This window comes from Perna viridis, chromosome 15 (assembly GCF_037379345.1).
Source record: "Perna viridis isolate PV_CMFRI_1.1 ecotype Kerala chromosome 15, ASM3737934v1, whole genome shotgun sequence".
Lineage (NCBI taxonomy): Eukaryota > Metazoa > Mollusca > Bivalvia > Mytilida > Mytilidae > Perna > Perna viridis.
The window spans coordinates 16,357,199-16,372,374 of record NC_142459.1 but is presented as its reverse complement, the minus strand read 5'-3'; the positions used below and the strand labels follow the sequence as shown (position 1 = coordinate 16,372,374).

Sequence of the window (15,176 nt, the reverse complement as noted above, 5' to 3'; positions counted from 1 at the left end):
CCGGTATATTATAGTTGTGTTCTACTTCTGTTTATTTATTATTTTAAGACGTATATATTAACTGCAATATGTGTACAGGTTGACAGGCGCGAATGAGTTTAAAAATGTAGGTGCCGCAAATGATGGCTTAAATATGTCCCCAAAGAGATTATTAGCGTACATTTATAACTCCAACGCGCCTTGTACCCACAGAACAACCTAGTTTTAGTACAAAATGAGTACACACATTAAGTAGCTGTCTTTGTATAAATCATGCAAAATCTGAAAAATGTGATACACCCCAAAAAAGCCTATACATTTTTAATTTTGTAATTAAGTTGTTTTATGGGTCTATACTATGAAATGTGTTTGTTTGTTTGTTGGGGTTTAACGTCCGAGCAGCAATATTGCAGCTATATTCAGACAATGAACATGAAATGAAAAAAAAAGGATGGGTCACAAGGATAATAGGGTCGACAAATTTTGATTGCCACTGGAAAAAGGGGGGATGGGTAAGGTCGGGTAATTTAGCCTCCTGTGGCGGAGCGCAAAGGTTCCTACTATCGAATACCACAGCAGGGTTCTTTAACGCGCGATTGATTGATTGATTGTTGTTGTTTATTGCCGTTTCGGCGACCAGGGCCATATCACGGCAAGAACATTTAATGCAAGGAAAACATTAAAAACAAGATCAAAGTATCTTCATAAAGTAATGAAATTAAAACAAACAGCTATTTACATATAAAAAGGTACATAAAAGGTGAACCTAAGACATAAAATACATATAGAAACATAACTTCGATAAAACATTTAAAATATTGAAAAATCAAGGAAGGGATCCAATTTAGATTTTATTAAATAAATTGTCTGAATATAGCTGAAATATTGCTGCTCGGACGTTAAACCCCAACAACAAACAAACAGCTGCAGGCCTATTCTTTTAACACCCGGACCTGCACGGGGCTAATCATAAGCCAATCAAGATTCTACTGGATATAAAATGCAACAAACGAATTTTTAAAATCCGATATTTATGTACGACACAACATATAACTATATGTGTGTAGATTATCGACCCTGTTATTTCTTCTTCTGATGTAAAGAGGACATAATAGTTCATAGAGGAAATTTTAAGTTACAATTTCATAGTAACTTTAAACAATGTTATGATAAACACGATTACAGTATTTACTAATATAATACCTGATAATATTTCTACTTAGTTTACAAACTGTAGACCTTCAGTTTTAAATTTAGATTAAAGCTATTTAAATACATGTTTACATTACTTGACCAAACAAAAGAATTGTTCGTTTCGTCTATGTTATTCCAATCTTTTTGTTAGGCATGTAAAGTGGTGGATTTATACATGCCAATATTAATAATTCAAATCTAAAGAATGCTTTAATAATCTATGCTGAAAATATAGTAAGATTGATTAATTGATTAGTGTTTAACGCCCAAGCAGCAATATTTCAGCCATATCCGGGCGATGAACATGAAATGATTAATAAAATAAACATAAAATTCTGATGGATTTTAAAATAGAAAGGGGCATAAGGATACTAGGATCGATTGATTGATTGGTATGATTTAACACCCGAGCGACGAATTTCCATTGCCGCTGAAATTTTGGACAGGTAGGTGGAATCTGGCAATTAAGCCACCGGTAGCGAAGCCGAGGCTCTTTCTCCTGTCGGTTACCACCGCGGGGTTCTTCGACATGTGCATTTCCCCAAACACGTCGCACGGTTTGCAGTAAGGTTTCCCATGTAACAGCATGACGACCCCAGAATGTAGCACACCAGGTGTACCCCATCCACCACCTTGGTTGCCAACCAGCATGCTCTGTGGGCAGAGCGTAATTTTGTAGCCTTTTATAGCAAACTTAGCGCCGTTGTTGACTTATTCATACGACACACGACCCGCATAGTAAGTCGTGTAATGCAAGCAACAGTACTTCATTGCATATAATCTTCAAGAAAATCTGAAAAAAAAATCGAAAACGTTGAACAATTAATTACGCAATACCACATTCATTGCTGGCATATAAAACATACAGTAGTATTAAAATAATTGTATCAATCATTTTAGAACATTTTTAACGAAGTCATCGAAACGTTGACCAATAAACAGAACATTTAGCTATCTACATTTTCGTCATTTTACCCATACGATTGTTCAAAATTATATTATTCCTAAACAAAAGAAGTCGTCGATTTGACGAAATAGACTTTGAATAATAACCAAAATTTTTCCTAATCATTTGATGCTTTTTAACAAGAGCAAATTGGTGTTTCTTCTTATTACAAAAACACACTGTATGTTATACGTATGTATAAAACATATAGTAAAATTGAAATTAAAATGCATTCACATAACTCTTTATATCTCCGAAACTTATCACATATTTACTAGTTTTTACCAAACCCTGAATCTTCTGATAATAACATGGTATGAAAAAATTTAAAAAAAATTATATTCATCTGGTAAACAATATTTAAATATCTGTATAATGTGTGGACCACATAGGTTATAACACTTGTTATAATTTCAGATTATGTAACACTTCAATAACAAGTCAAAGAGTAAATGTTAAGTTACGATTTCATATTATCTTTAAACAGAGCAGGTACGAACACACTTGCTATATTTTCGAACATTATATCAGACATTATTTCTACCTTGTGTATTAACTTTAAACCTTCAGCTCCAAATTTAAAATAATGTTATTTAAATATACGTGTACATTATTTGACCGAGTATTGTATTATTTACATTTACGAAATCCCAATCTATTGGCAATCAAATTATGTCGAACCTATTATCCTTGCGTCCCATCCTTTATTTCATTTTATCATCAATTTCATGTTTATCGCCTCGGGCGTTAAACCACAACAATCAATCAACCAATCTTTTAGTTAGACATGTGACGTGCTGGATTGATAAATTATTGTTTGTTTGTTTGGGTTTAACGTCCGAGCAGCAATATTTCAGCTATATTCAGACGATGAACATGAAATGGATGATAAAATGTTTGTTTGTTTGTTGGGGTTTAACGTCCGAGCAGCAATATTTCAGCTATATTCAGACGACGAACATGAAATGGATGATAAAATGAACATGAAATGATAAAAAAGGATGGGACACAAGGATAATAGGGTCGACAAACTTTGATTGCCACTGGAAAAAGGGGGAATGGGTAAGGTCGGGCAATTTAGCCTCCTGTGGCGGAGCGCAAAGGTTCCTACTCCTATCGAATACCACAGTAGGGTTCTTTAACGTGCGAGGAACGTGGCATCTTTCCCAACACGGTGCACCACTATGGTTTGCGGTCAGGTTTTCCGTATTATAGCCTGACAACCCCAGCATCTAACACGCCAGGAGTACCCCATTCCACCACCTGGGGCACACATCCCGGTTGCTTGTGGGCAGAGCGCCTAACCCCCGGCTAGGTTTTTGAGCACTATTTAGTCGCCTTATACGACAAGCTTAGCGCTGCTGCAGGTCTATTCTTTTAACACCCGGACCTGCACGGAGCGATTGATAAATTAAATGTAGTTAATACTTCAGTTATATGATAAATGATTGATTGATTGATTGTTGTTTATTGCCGTTTCGGCGACCAGGGCCATATCACGGCAAGAACATTTAATGCAAGGAAAATATTAAAAGCAAGATCAAAGTCTCTTCATAACATAATAAAATTAAAATAAACAGCTATTTACATATAAAAATGGACATGAAATACATAGAGAAACATAACTTCGATAAAACATTTAAATTATTAAAAAAATTAGGAAAGGTATCCAATTTAGATTTTATTAAATAAACCGATGTCCCGCAAGAAATCGATAATGTTTTTAGATGAAACGGTCTTGAACAAATCAAATATAATGGCGCAGTCAAAATAATTTTGCCTGATGTTGGCAAAATCCACACAATCTAGAAGAACATGTTTGATAGAGAAAGGGCAATCACATGGGATACACTCAGGTGGAGGATTACCAACAAGCAAATGGCCATGTGTAAATCTAGAATATCTAATGTGGCATCTAGTCATGACCACTTGCTCTTTGCGGTTGCCCGACCCGGATTGATGAACGCCTAGATCGGGTTTTATGGAATTGAGTTTGTTGTGTCCAAGACCGTCCCATCGGTCCTGCCACATCTTTAAAATATATTTCCTTATTAAAGGTTTAAAATCGGTGTATGGCAAACTAACGTCCTTTATTATTTCATTTAATGCCTTCTTGGCAACCCTGTCTACAACTGAATACCAACATGACTGGGTACCCAGAGAAAAACAATCTCTATATCGAATTCCCGAAGTCGATGAATAAAATATAAAACTTGTAAGATAAGAGTGTTTTTCAGTTTGTGATTCTTAATTGCCAAAAGACAGCTCAAAGAGTCAGAACAAATAATAAACTGCGACAGATTAGATTGAGTAATCAATTTAAGTGCTACAATATGGCTCGAGCTTCAGCTGTGAATATGGAAGCGCGTGATGGCAACCGTTTAGTTACAGTTCTGTCAGCATAGACAGCAGCACATGCAACGCTATCGCCATCTTTTGAGCCATCTGTATACACCGTCGAAAAATCTGGATAATTTGCTTTAATTTCAGAAAAATTTTGTTGTAAAAATAAAGGATTGGTATCGGACTTTTTATATTCACGCAGATCAAAAATGAAAGAAGGGTGTGGAAGCTCCCATGGAGGGCATTTGGAAGTAACAACAGGTGTCACTGCATTGGTCTCCATATAAATTGCTTCCAAATGTGGTTTTATTCGAATTCCTAAAGGAGGGGTTTTGCTTTCATGTTTTCGATAAATGTCGTAAAAGGCGATTAAATAGTGCTCAGAACCCTAGCCCGGGGCTAGGGCCCTCTGCCCACAAAGCAACTGGAATGGGGTACCCTGGCGTGTTACATGCTGGGGTTGTCAGGCTATAATATAGACCTGACAAATTGTGATTGCCACTGGAAAAAGGGGGGATGGGTAAGGTCGGGCAATTTAGCCTCCTGTGGCGGAGCGCAAAGGTTCCTACTACTATCGAATACCACAGCAGGGTTCTTTAACGTGCGAGGAACGTGGCATCTTTCCCATCACAGTGCACCACTATGGTTTGCGGTCAGGTTTTCTGTATTATAGCCTGCCAACCCAGCATGTAACACACCAGGGGTACCCCATTCCACCACCTGGGGCACACATCCCAGTTGCTCTGTGGGCAGTGCGCCCTAGCCCCCGGCTAAGGTTCTGAGCACTATTTAGTCGCCTTTTACGACAAGCTTAGCGCTGCTGGAGGCCTATTCTTTCAACACCCGGACCTGCACGAGGCCAAATGAATCTTCTATAACCATCTTTACTATAATCAGATTTCCAGCGACCATGTCGCTTAATACATCTATCGTTTACATCTGATTTCGCAGCTGCAGATGCTCCACCTGAACGTAGAGAATTTAAGCCTAAATTTAAATCTGGAGCTACTAATTTCAATCTTTTTACAATATTCTCTCTTGCAGCTGTATAACTAAGCTTTTTTATTTTTGTAAATGAGCTTAGCATTACCCTTAGATTTAAAAATAGGTTAAAACAAAAAATGCTCAGAGCTACTGTCCAAGCCGGACAATAATAAATAACGTTTGTACATGTTTACAGGACAGGCGGTACTATTGCCTTTGGAAATCAAAATCTCGTTACCTTGCCTATACTGATCAGTTTTGCTATTAGGAAGAAAAATAGAAAGATAATTGTCAAAAAATTTAACATTTTTACAAGTCAAAGAGCTTAATTCGTCAAAACGAAGAAAACCAGCGTAGCGTAAAAGAATCATTGTCAAATCTCTTACTACCAAAAGATCACATGAATTTTCAAACATATTACACAAGTTAATAAGCATCTCGCTGTCAACTGGGTCTTTCTTAATTATTGGTTTACCGTTAATACGTTTAGTTCTTTGTTGGGGTTTAACGTCCGAGCAGCAATATTTGTTATATTCAGAAAATGAACATGAAATGAAAAATAAAAAGGATCGGTCACAAGGATAATAGGGTCGACAAATTTTGATTGCCACTGGAAAAAGGGGGGATGGGTAAGGTAGGGCAATTTAGCCTCCTGTGGCGGAGCGCAAAGGTTCCTACTACTATCGAATACCACAGCAGGGTTCTTTAACGTGCGAGGAACGTGGCATCTTTCCCAACACGGTGCACCACTATGGTTTGCGGTCAGGTTTTCCGTATTATAGCCTGACAACCCCAGCATGTAACACGCCAGGGGTACCCCATTCCACCACCTGGGGCACACATCCCAGTTGCTCTGTGGGCAGAGCGCCTAGTCCCCGGCTAGGTTTCTGAGCACTATTTAGTCGCCTTATACGACAAGCTTAGCGCTGCTGCCAATATGGGGCCGATTTCCATTCTGGTAGTATCAAAGTACCCTGTGCCTTCTCGAAAACCATCTTGTTTACTACCTTAGCAGCCTGCGAAGGTGGAGGCACCAACCATTTTATATCGCTTTGCCATGATTGACCAAAGGCGTCAATGGCTTCTGTCCCCGGACACCATATTTTCGAGTTAAATCGCAAACATTGTGTATTATAATGCGTTGCGAACCTATCAACGTCGTGGGGTCCCCATTTTGAATCAAATTTCAAAAATAAATCTTGGCTTATGCCCCAGTCGTGATAATCAGTATATCTACTCAATTTATCAGCCTGTGTATTTTCCAATCTAGGTACCCAATTAGTTTGTATAGTCATTTTTATTTGTTTGCATTCATTGAGTATATCAATAGCTATATTTTGCAAATTTCTCTTTTTGCTACCTACCTTCAAAATTTGAACTACATTTTTGTTATCCGTGTTTACCTTCACGGATTTGTTTACCATGTCGTTATTACATGTATTCAAAACCCTTCTAACGGCCTCAAGTTCTCGCCAAGTTGAACTTTCAAAAGGTTCATTGGCTACCCAGTTTCCAAATACTTTCTGGCTCTCAAAATGAGCACTAAAATCATTGGACACAAGTCCACCAAAGCCTACATCTGAGGCGTCACAAAATATTTCAACATCAAATATTTCTTTGAAATTAATATTTTCCTTGCATTAAATGTTCTTGCCGTGATATGGCCCTGGTCGCCGAAACGGCAATAAACAACAACAATCAATCAATCATTCTTTGAAATTAACTGTGTTCTTATCAACACCCATATCATTTAAATTTCTACATGAACTTTCCCAAAATTGAAGTTCATCTATTGCCTCTGGTAATTTTGACACGAGCACTCCAACTGGCCCTGTCCTGTACACAACTGTACAATCTGACATTAGTTCCAAGAACAATTTGCATGGATATCAACTGACCTATAATACTGGCTAAAACTCTTGCCCAAACTAATATGTTTCCTTCGCTGATCTTTTTTAAAAATTTTACAACACTGTTTTCAGCTTTATCTACCCTTTCATCACTGACAAATATTTTTCCAATGTTAGTGTCCCAAATATATCGTGCCCCGTGCAGGTCCAGGTGTTAAAAGAATAGGCCTGCAGGAGCGCTAAGCTTGTCGTATAAGGCGACTAAATAGTACTCAGAAACCTAGCCGGGGGCTGGGCGCTCTGCCCACAGAGCAACTGGGATATGTGCCCCAGGTGGTGGAATGGGGTACCCCTGGCGTGTTACATGCTGGGGTTGTCAGGCTATAATACGGAAAACCTGACCGCAAACCATAGTGGTGCACCGTGTTGGGAAAGATGCCACGTTCCTCGCACGTTAAAGAATCCTGCTGTGGTATTCGATAGGAGTAGGAACCTTTGCGCTCCGCCACAGGAGGCTAAATTGCCCGACCTTACCCATCCCCCCTTTTTCCAGTGGCAATCAAAATTTGTCGACCCTATTATCCTTGTGACCCATCCTTCCTTTTTTTCATTTCATGTTCATTTTATCATCAATTTCATGTTCATCATCTGAATATAGCTGAAATATTGCTGCTCGGACGTTAAACCCCAACAAACAAAACCAAATATATCGTAACCATTTTAACTTTTGGCTAGGTTCCCAACAACACTTTTCATGTGCAATTAAAAACCCAAGTTTCTCTAATTGAGTCTTAACTATGAGGCTACTATTCAAACATGAATCAAAATCAGTGCCTCCTCCCAATCCATCATCTAAATACATAATAATTCGTTGGCCATTTGACCTCAAGTGTTTTACTGCTTAACGCAAGACTTTTGTGAAGATAAAACCAGCTGTGGCTAAACCAAATGGTAAGACATTGAAAACGTAATACTTTTGTACACCACTCAATATCCAACAAAAACCTAAAAATGTTTTGTGTATATCGCATATTTGAATATGATGATATGCCTGTTTAAGATCATAACTATATAAAAAATCATTTTTATGAAACATCTCACGAGCGACTGTAGTCTCTTCGTACTTAAATCTAAATGTAAACAAGTGTTTATTTATGTGTCTGCAATCTAGAACAAGTCTGGGTTTACTTGACTTGTTAAACGCTATAGTTAATGGATTAATAACATATGGTTTATCTTTAACTTCTGAAATGCAACCTTTCGATAATAAAAACGATCTGTTGTTTTTTAAATGCGCCTGTTCTGGATCTGATTTAAAAGGTATTTTGTAACCGTTATCTATTATGTCAAGCACGTGAACATTATCGGTAATCAATTTCCAATTATTGAAATTGGCCTTGAGCCTTCCGAATGGAGAAACAGGTGTTATGTCAGGTAAAAATTGCTCATGTGAAACGTTTGTAGAAGTTTCAATACACATTTCTGCGTGTGTTTTGTTGACTGATAAATTTTGTTCAGAAATCGAAGCAGACATTACTTTATTATTGTCAATTATATCATTAGGCAAATTAAATAAAAATGAACAAATACTCATCTTAGATTTCTTCTCCGGACAAGTGTCCGCTAAGTGACCCTTCTTTCCACACTGGAAATACCTTCCAGGCTTAGCAGCCGTTTCCTCCCTTTCTAATGTGTTCCTTGAGTAAGGCGTGCCTCTGCCTTTGCCTTTAATTTTAAATTTTTCGGCCTTGTTTTTGCGTTCCGCTCTCGATTGATCCCTCAACATTTTCTTTTCATCTTCTGAATCGTCGGCAATTGGGTTAGCGACGAACTCAGTAACAACTTTCCAACCCAACTGGGAGGAATCTGCGAGTTTAATTAACGTCTGTCTCTCGCGCACTATGTCAATACCTTCGGCGATTTTTGTCTTCGCGCTCTGCACAGCATCATAACTAAGATCTGGAACTTCCAAACACGATTTAGCTTCCTTTAGTTTGGATAACACTTTAACTTCGTGACGATATTGGTTCTCGTTTCTCTTTCTTTGAAATGTGTAACTGTCAGTCATTGTTTCCTCAATTTTTGTCATTTGCGTTTGCGAAATTTCCTGTTGTGTTTGTTGTATGTTCGTCTGGAACAAAGCGAGTCTAGTGTCCATAACTGTAGTAATGCTACTTAATAACTCCTGCTGTGAAGAAGAAACAGCGGTTTTCACTTCGCGAGAAATGGCCGCCCTAACCGGGCTTCCTATATCGGTGTCCATGTTGACTTTACTGAAGATGGCTAGAGAATGATTTAAATGGAAAAAATTTCCCGCACTATTAAAAACACACGTGATATACAAGTCACACAATATCACGAGACATATGAACCGTTAATACAATGATTTTCCTCTATACTTCGAAACGCGGGAAATTATAAGTATTATAAGAACAAGTAACTATACAATAGCAAAAATACCTAAGGCTAAACAATTAAAGTGTAAGCAAAGGCACATACAAAATAATTAATTTTTGTTTGTTTGTTTGTTGGGGTTTAACGTCCGAGCAGCAATATTTCAGCTATATTCAGACAATGAACATGAAATGAAAAAAAGAAAGGATGGGTCACAAGGATATTAGGGTCGACAAATTTTGATTGCCACTGGAAAAAGGGGGGATGGGTTTTTGTTTGTTGTTTGTTGGGGTTTAACGTCCGAGCAGCAATATTTCAGCTATATTCAGACAATGAACATGAAATGGATGATAAAATGAACATGAAATGATAAAAAAAAAGGATGGGTCACAAGGACAACAGGGTCGACAAATTTTGATTGCCACTAGAAAAAAGGGGGATGGGTAAGGTCGGGCAATTTAGCCTCCTGTGGCGGAGCGCAAAGGTTCCTACTCCTATCGAATACCACAGCAGGGTTCTTTAACGTGCGAGGAACGTGGCATCTTTCCCAACACGGTGCACCACTATGGTTTGCGGTCAGGTTTTCCGTTTTTCTGAACTTGCTATTCCTCTTGTTGAACTAACCAAGAAAAACGTAAAGTTTGTATGGACTGAAGAACAACAAAAAGCTTATGATTTATTAAAGTCCAAGTTATGCACAGTTCCATTGTTAAATCGCCCAGATTTATCAAAAGATTTTATACTCACAACTGACGCAAGCAAATATTGTGTAGGGGCAGTTTTATCTCAGTTAGTCGAGATGCCAAATGGACAAATGCTTGAGAAACCCATATATTTTTTATCACACAAATTAAATGAATCCCAGTTTAGATACAGTACCATTGAAAAAGAAAGTTTCAGTATATTTTATGCTTTACAAAAATTTGATCATTATTTGCAAGGGACAAGATTTGTTATTCGAACAGACCATCAACCGTTGCGTTATATTTTTGACTCACCCATTCAAAACAAGCGCATTCAGCTCTGGGCTACTTTTATTTCTAGTTACAATTGTACAATTGAATATATTGCAGGCAAAAACAATTTAGTGGCGGATTTTCTTTCACGGTTGCCCGCAGACAGCGCTGCTGTTGATAGTAATGAGAATTATCAGGAACTCGATATAAGTGATAATGCTTTTCAAGTCAATACTTTGAATTCTAATCATTTTGAGCCAAAACAGTTTGCCACATGTGATACGCAAAATCTAGATTTTAGTCATGATAATAATCGTTCTGACGAGTTGGATACAATAGATTTGAAAGCTGAGCAAGCGAAAGATCAGACCATTGTTAAATTGAGAGACGATCTGTTAACTGGCAAAGCAAATAATAGCGTTCAAAATAAGTTTATTGTAGCTGAAGATGGTCGTTTATATTTTTTGTAAAATAATGACACAGCCCCAACAATGCGCTTGTACGTTCCTTCACACATGCATGAAATTGTTTTCAAGGCGTTTCACGATAATATGGGTCATCCAGGTTCGGACAGAATGTTTGATGCACTGAAAAGTAAATATTATTGGCCTAATATGTACAAACATTTGTTTAATTATATTTCTACTTGTGTATCATGTCAGACTAGAAATTTTAAGAAAATCAAACCACCAGTACAGCAGACTGGCATACCACCTTATCCATTTGCTTGTATTGGCCTAGACCTCAGTGGACCTTATCCGACTACTCTTACCGAAAACAGGTACGTCATTGGTTTTATTGATTTATACAGTGGTTATCCTGAAGCCTTTGCAGTAAAGTCTAAGAATGCTGACAATGTCATTGAGCTGTTGGTTGAGCATATTATCAACAGGTATGGTTGTCCTTTGCAAATAACAACTGATAATGGTCTTGAAAATTGTAATAGTATGATGAAAGAGACTCTTAAGGAAATGCGAATAGAACATGTTAAAACCAGTTTTTACCATCCTCGAAGTAATGCCAAAATAGAGCGTTTTCATAGAACATTACATGATATCTTATCTAAATTAATTGCAGACGATGTGCACTCTTGGGATTTATGTTTGTATGTTTGTTGGGGTTTAACGTCCGAGCAGCAATATTTCAGCTATATTCAGACAATGAACATGAAATGGATAACAGTACTACTAAAGCTCATGCTGAACATTTAAGATTAGCACCGTTGGAATGGGAAATACCAAAAGTCACAGGAAGAAAATTACGTAAAGCTAGGTATGTAGTACCTCCAGAGACGTCAGAAATGGATAGTCAAGGTGAGTCGGACTCAGGAAGTTCAGATCTACCTATTAACGGCCCGATTACGTCAGATGATAATATTCCTTTGGCTCAATTAATTAAACCAAAGAGGAACAAACGGGTTGTTAAAGAAGAATCCATTTCGTCGTCTGATTGATTGATTGATTGTTGTTGTTGATTGCCGTTTCGGCGACCAGGGCCATATCACGGCAAGAACATTTAATGCAAGGAAAATATTAAAATTAAGATCAAAGTCTCTTCATAAAATAATGAAATTAAAACAAGCAGCTATTTACATATAAAAAGGTACATAAAAGGTGAACCTAAGACATAAAATACATATAGAAACATAAATTCGATAAAACATTTAAAATATTGAAAAATCAAGGAAGGTATCCAATTTAGATTTTATTGAATAAACCGATGTCCCGCAAAAAATCGATAATGTTTTTAGATGAAACGGTCTTGAACAAATCAAACATATTGGCGCAGTCAAAATAATTTTGCCTGATATTGGCAAAATCAACACAATCTAGAAGAACATGTCTGATAGAGAAAGGGCAATCACATGGGATACACTCAGGTGGAGGATCACCAACAAGCAAATGGCCATGTGTGAATCTAGAATGTCCAATGCGGCATCTAGTCATGACCACTTGCTCTTTGCAATTCCATAAAACCCGGATTGATGAACGCCTAGATCGGGTTTTATGGAATTGAGTTTGTTGTGTCCAAGACCGTCCCATCGGTCTTGCCACATCTTTAAAATATATTTCCTTATTAAAGGTTTAAAATCGGTGTATGGCAAACTAACGTCCTTTATTATTTCATTTAATGCCTTCTTGGCAACCCTGTCTACAACTGAATTCCCCTGAATACCAACATGACTGGGTACCCAGAGAAAAACAATCTCTATATCGAATTCCCGAAGTCGATGAATAAAATATAAAATTTGTAAGATAAGAGTGTTTTTCAGTTTGTGATTCTTAATTGCCAAAAGACGGCTCAAAGAGTCAGAACAAATAATAAACTGTGACAGATTAGATTGAGTAATCAATTTAAGTGCTAACAATATGGCTCGAGCTTCAGCTGTGAATATGGAAGCGCTTGATGGCAACCGTTCAGTTACAGTTCTGTCACCATGGACAGCAGCACATGCAACGCTATCGCCATCTTTTGAACCATCTGTATACACCGTCAAAAAATCTGGATAATTTGCTTTAATTTCAGAAAATTTTTGTTGTAAAAATAAAGGATTGGTATCGGACTTTTTATATTCACGCAGATCAAAAATGAAAGAAGGGTGTGTAAGCTCCCATGGAGGGCATTTCGAAGTAACAACAGGTGTCACTGCATTGGTCTCCAGATGAATTGCTTCCAAATGAGGTTTTATTCGAATTCCAAAAGGAGGGGTTTTGCTTTCATGTTTTCGAAAAATGTCGACATAAATAGGATTAATGACACAGTCGTAGGCAGGGCTATCTGGGTAGGCCATAAGTTTACTTACATATTGAAGACCTAATTTCAAACGTCTGTCTCCAAGGGAGGGTTCATTTGCCTCGGCATAAAGGCTCTCAATAGGAGAGGTTCTGAAGGCACCAAGGCAAAGTCGCAACCCCTGGTGGTGAACAGCGTCTAAAATTTTAAGGTAAGATTTTTTGGCGGAACCATAAACAATAGATCCATAATCAAGTTTAGACTTAACCAAAGATCTATATAAATTTAATAAAATTGAGGTATCAGCACCCCAAACGGTACTGGACACCATTTTTAAAATATCTAGTGCCTTAAGACACCTAGATTTAAGTAATTTGATATGGGGAAGAAAAGAAAGTTTACTATCAAAAGTAATTCAAAGAATTTTGTTTCTTCTACTATTTTGATTTTATTACCATAAAGAAAGAGATCTGGGTCCGGATGCAGCTTTCGCTTTCGACAAAAGTGCATACCAACAGTTTTAGATGTAGAAAACTTAAACCCATTCTCCAAAGCCCATTTCTCAATTCTTTTGAGGCAAAGTTGTAACTGCCTTTCAATATTACTCATATTTTGTCCCCTGTAACAGATCAAAAAGTCGTCTACATACAAGGAACCGTCAATATTGTCCTTCAAAACTTGGGCTAAACTATTAATTTTAATACTGAAGAGAGTGACAGAAAGAATACTTCCCTGAGGAACTCCCATTTCCTGTTCCTTCTCCTCAGAAAAAGTCGAATTTACCCTCACATTAAAATGACGATCTGACAAAAAATTAGACAAGAACAGAGGAAGTCTTCCTTTCAACCCCATATCAAATATATCTTTTAAAATACCATATTTCCACGTCGTGTCATAGGCTTTTTCTAAATCGAAAAAGACCGACACAACATGCTCATTTTTAGCAAATACATTTCTGATGAGCGTTTCAAACCGGACTAAATGGTCAAGAGTACTTCTGCCTTGCCTAAAACCACACTGAATATTAGTGAGTAAGTTGTGCTTCTCAAGGAACCACACAAGGCGATCATTGACCATTCGTTCCATTGTCTTGCAGACACAGCTTGTCAATGCGATCGGGCGATAATTTGAAGGATCCGTATGATCTTTTCTTGGTTTTGGAATAGGGACTACTGAAGCCGTTTTCCAGATGGACGGAACGTTACCAGAAGTCCATATCTCGTTCATTAACGCAAGAAGTGTATGTAGAGATGGATCAGGAAGATGTTTCAAAAGTTGATAGTGAATATTATCTAGCCCACTAGCGGTATCGTGGGCTTTAGCCAGTGACGGTTTTAGTTCCTCTATAGAAAATTGAGAGTTGTAGGATTCAGCATTATTTGACTTGAAGTTTAATTTTGTCTTTTCTGCAGATGGTTTAATTTGTTGAAAATCCGGTTTGTAGTTAGTTGAGGATGAATGTTTAGCGAATGTTTCAGCTAGCTTATTGGCGATATCTTTTTCGGTGGTTAGAGTGGTATTACCAACTTTAAGGTGTTTCACTGAAGAATTCGAATTTTTTCCTTTTACTTTTCTAATAAAATTCCATACTTTATTGAGGGGAGTGTGAGATTTAATACTAGAAACAAAATTTTTCCAAGAGGTTCGTCTGGCTTGTTTACATGTACGTCGAGCTTTTGCTCGAAATATTCGGAAGTTTGACAGATTTGCTGGTGTAGGATTTTTGTCAAACCGGCGATGGGCCTTGTTGCGTTCTTCGATCGCTTTGTCGCACTCATCAGTAAACCATGGTTTACT

General features: G+C 37.6%; 1 pseudogene; it reads right to left on the bottom strand.

Moving 5' to 3' along the window:
* Window positions 1-6,366: 6,366 nt before the first annotated feature.
* On the bottom strand, window positions 6,367-9,569 carry LOC148597163 (uncharacterized; annotated as a pseudogene).
* Between the last annotated feature and the right edge of the window lie 5,607 nt (window positions 9,570-15,176).